General features: G+C 47.9%; 1 protein-coding gene across 1 annotated transcript in view; it reads right to left on the bottom strand.

Annotated features, from left to right (window-relative positions):
* The window catches only part of ntng2a (netrin g2a), a gene marked incomplete at both ends in the record, with an annotated part of 33,223 nt that overhangs the window by 23,261 nt on the left and 4,962 nt on the right, over positions 1 to 5,000 (bottom strand). The window lies entirely within an intron of this gene.

A 5,000-nucleotide genomic window follows, 5' to 3' on the forward strand; every position in this document is an offset into this window, starting at 1 on the left:
GGAGTAGATGGAGGGAGAGAGACAGGAGGAGTAGATGGAGGGAGAGATGGAGGGAGAGAGACAGGAGGAGTAGATGGAGGGAGAGAGACAGGAGGTGTAGATGGAGGGAGAGAGACAGGAGGAGTAGATGGAGGGAGAGAGACAGGAGGAGTAGATGGAGGGAGAGAGACAGGAGGAGTAGATGAGGGAGAGAGACAGGAGGAGTAGATGGAGGGAGAGAGACAGGAGGAGTAGATGAGGGAGAGAGACAGGAGGAGTAGATGGAGGGAGAGAGACAGGAGGAGTAGATGGAGGGAGAGATGGAGGGAGAGAGACAGGAGGTGTAGATGGAGGGAGAGAGACAGGAGGAGTAGATGAGGGAGAGAGACAGGAGGAGTAGATGAGGGAGAGAGACAGGAGGAGTAGATGAGGGAGAGAGACAGGAGGAGTAGATGAGGGGTGTGTTTCCGGGGGCGGCAGGGTGGCTGGAGCTGGAAGTGGGAGTTCAGATGATGAGTGTGTGGACTGCGAGGGGGCGGCTCTGTGGGGTTCTGCCAATTAGAACTACAACGTTGGGGAACCCTGCAGAGAACCTGTCCACCACGGGGACCACACGGCCCAGAACACACACACATACACACACACACATACACACACTCACAAAGACGCTCTAATAATAATTCAGCCTCAAGGGTCTTTTATTCGCCACACGGTGATCAACACACAAATACACCCGGGTGAATGAGTGGCAACAACCACACACAACACACACACACACACACACATGCATCTGCGGTCGCCGGTGGAAATTGTTCCCTGCATCAAATCAAATCAAATCAAACTTTATTTGTATAGCGCATTTCATACACAGAGGCAACACAATGCGCTTTACAGAGAGCAATGGGGGGGGGGGGGCATAGGTTCCACCCCTACATATTCCAGAGGGAAGCAAAAACACACTTTCACCCGGGGGCCAGAAAAGTGAGCTGTAAAAATTCTTCATTTCTTCCATCCGAGCTGTCCTCCTCCAGGGCCAGCCAGGAGCAGTGGACAGGTATCGTTAATGACGCCCAGGGACCAAGTCCAAGTGCTCAGTACAGGTCCTGGTCAGGGTCAGGTTACTTTTTATTTTTAAAACTCTTAATGGCTTAGCATTACAGTACATTACCGATCTGCTGGTTCCATACTCTGCCCCTAGGTCACTTAGGTCAAACTTTTTCCGATAATGTACTGCCTTTTAAGTTGCTATTTAAAATGCAGTACATTATTACAATATATACAATATATTTCAGCCAAGTATCCTCTGACCAGCGCAAAACATAATTGGTAGGAAAAAAAAGTGTGTAAAAAGGTACAATACAGTGTACTGTACCATCAGTGTCTGATTTAAACAACAACCTTGTAACTGAACAACATTTTAATGCTATTGTACATTTCAAATGTTTGACAAAGACAAAATGTATCTGTTGCGTTTTTATCCAGCATAGTCTCGGCCGATACACCAGTGGCTGGAAGCATGAGGTCTTCAGCTATGGTGAACGGCCTTTTGACTTTAAGCAAAGACAACGCATACGAAGCCTCGAATGCTTTGGCTTGTGTCGTGGAGTCTATTCTGTATAAAGTGTGGTTTATCGGACTTAGATCGTAATATTTACATTTCAATGTTTTTATTGAAGCTATTATTGTTTCGTTTCTTTCATTAGCATTTTTAAAAAGTTTCACGTAGCCCTTGCAATACTCCAGCGTATCCCTATGGGGACATGAACCCCATTTGTGAACCGCTGACTCATCATCCTCACAACTGCTCTGAGTCTCAGCCGTCCACCCCTCCACGTCTCAAAACCCAAAAGTGACCGGGCATTTCCTGCTGCCGCCCCCATGTTCTGGAACAGCCTCTCCGCCTCCCGGTGAGTGCTGGCGTGTTCCACCGTTGATAACTTTAAATCAAATTTAAACACCCATCTTTTTTCTCTGGCTTTTAGTGCAGTCTGATGATTCCCCACTGTTACCCACTCTCAATTTACTTCGTTATTTTTCCAATATCCTTTCACTGAGTTTTTAATTTGATGTTGCTTTTATGCAGTTATTTTATCTTACTGTGTTTTATTATTTTATCCTTGTATTTTTTCCCTGTACTCATTATTCCAGTTTTTATTTTATTCCTTGTGAACTTGTACCAATATTTCCATCTGTTTCATGTATTGTTAATACTGTAAGTGTATTGTGCTGTAATTTTAATTTAAAATCTGCTGTAATATTAATATTCCTTGTTGTAACTTGTATTGTAATGCCTGGAAAGCACTTTGGCTCAACCCTGTTGTTCTTAGAATCAGAATCAGAAAGTAAATGTGCTATATAAATCAAAGTGACTTGACACATGCATGAGCGCACACACATGCACACACACACAAACACATACTGTACACACCCACTGCACCTGCATCCTATTAAGCGTCCACATACCCCATCTCTGCGGTATTACACATACTATACGTTTAACAAGAGTCCATTCACACACACACACACGTGCCCCCACACACACACATGAGCGCGTGCCCCGCACACACACACACACACACACACACACACACAGGAGGGCATGACAGTAGGAGACAGGTGACCTGAGCTGGCCAGCAGTTCTAACAGCACCTCTCTCTGACAGTCCTGTCTCTCCTGACAGACTGACATTTCCTACGGCAGGGCTGCTAAGAGGTGTGTGTGAGTTTGTGTGTGTGTGTGTGTGTGTGTGTGTGTGTGTGTGTGCGTATGTGTGTGCGTATGTGTGTGTGTGTGAATGTGTGTGTGTGTGTGTGTGTGTGTGTGTGTGTGTGTGTGTGTACTGTATGTGAGGGAGTGTCTAAGGGAGGTCAAGAGGATAATGACTTTGTTTTAATATCAGTATGAACTAGTGGACGCCAAACCCTCCTCTAGCCTTCTCCCTCCCCCTTCCTTCCATCCTCCTTCTCTCCATCCCTCCCTCCATCCTTCCTCTCTCTCTCTCTCTCTTTCCACTCTTCAGCCAATGGACCAGTGAGGGGAACGCGCACAGCTTGGACGACTATCCTTCACTGAGAAATCAACAACAAGTGTCCCCAACAAAGTGGATTTCTAATGAACGTTGAGTTTCTTCTGTTCGAGTCCAAGCTTGTCAAGTAGGACGATCTGAAACCAATCACAATCTCATTATAACCCTGTAAAACAAGAAGCTAATCTGATTGGCTGACAGTAACAGGTTATTTCAAAGGGTTATGTAGCCAATCTGAACAGCTGCCTGTTGTACTGTAACTCTGCTCCCATTAGCTCAAATTACTACTGTAGCCGAATGGAGGGGGAGGGAGAGGAGGAGGGTGAGAGACGAGAAAGGAGAGGAGGAGAGAGAGGGAAGAGAGATAGAAGAGAGGATGATGGAGGGATAGGAGGAAGGAAACAGAGATGTTGGTGTCATGGTGCCGAGGTTCCTCTTCTCCATTATCTTAAATTACCAGACCACAGTCTGGAGATATAACCTAATATGATACTGGAGGAGGAGGAGGAGGAGGAGGAGGAGGAGGAGGAGGAGGAGGAGGAGGACGACGAGTGAGAGCAGGAAAGCGAGAAATGAAGAGGAGAAAGAGAGGGAGGGAAAGAACGAACAGGGGGAGAGGAGGAAAGGAGGAGAGGAGAGGGAGGGACAGAAGGAGAAAGGGGAGAGGGAGAGATGGGAGGAGAAAAGAGGGTGGGGTGAATAGGAGGAGGGAGAGAAGGTGGAGTCTCTGCCATGACTCTGGTCCCATTATGGAGTGCTGGGCCTCCGTCCGTGTACAGTCCACTTAGAGAGGCACTCTAAGAACACACACACACACACGCACACACACACCTGCTGAACACCCACAGGCTACACACACACACACACACACACACACACACACACACACACAGATACACTAGCGCTAAACACACACAAATGCATATTTGCTCATCATTATAAACCAGTCACCATCACTCACATTGTTTTTACCTTTAGCACTGTCCATTTAGGCACTCAACCTCTATCCCCTGGGACCCACCCCCCACACACACACTCTCCTACACCCCCAGCCCCCCTGTGCACCATCCTTCAAAACTCCTCCACCCTCCTCCACCGCCCTTTACCTTTACTCTCCTCCTCCACCCCCCCTCCTCTAACCCTCTCAACTCCTCCTCCACCCCCCCTCAAACCCTCTCAACTCTTCCTCCACCCCCCCCTCTCGAACCCTCTCAACTCCTCCTCCACCCCCACCCCCGTACACTCCTCCACCCTGACTCCACCCCCTCTAACCCTCTCAACTCCTCCTCCACCCCCACCCCCGTACACTCCTCCACCCTGACTCCACCCCCTCTAACCCTCTCAACTCCTCCTCCACCCCCACCCCCGTACACTCCTCCACCCTGACTCCACCCCCTTGAACCCTCTCATCTCCTCCACCCCCACCCCCATACACTCCTCCACCCTGACTCCACCCCCTTGAACCCTCTCAACTCCTCCTCCACCCCACCCTCCTACACTCCTACACCCTGACTCCACCCTCCTCCTCCACCTCCACCCCCCTCTCCTCCTCCCTCCCTCCCTCCCTCCCTCCAACCCTCACCCATTCATCTCTCTTCTTCAAAACCATTTCCTCTTCGAGACTCTGAAGTACTTATTGATTGCTGGGTAGCATTACCGGAGGTTCGGCCGATAAGGACGCCATTCTGTCTTTTATTTATCAATATTTATGTTTGTAAACATAACTGCTGAGAGAGGCACTTAGTTGTGAACTGGTAGTCAGCAGAGACATAGAGAGAGAGAAAAAAAAAGAGGGAGAGTGATAGAGAATAAAAAATAATACATATTTTATATAGCGCTTTTCAATAACTCGTTAACCAATTGTAAATGATCAAAGAACAAAAACAGACCAACAGAGATGAAAACAAAAGCTGACCAAAAAAATCCTCTGGAGGAAAACACCATCATGCATTAAATGCTCTTAATTGGCTGGTTGGCTGGTTGTTCTTGTACCAGA

The sequence above is a fragment of the Borostomias antarcticus genome (genome assembly GCF_949987555.1).
Source record: "Borostomias antarcticus genome assembly, chromosome: 6".
NCBI lineage: Eukaryota > Metazoa > Chordata > Actinopteri > Stomiiformes > Stomiidae > Borostomias > Borostomias antarcticus.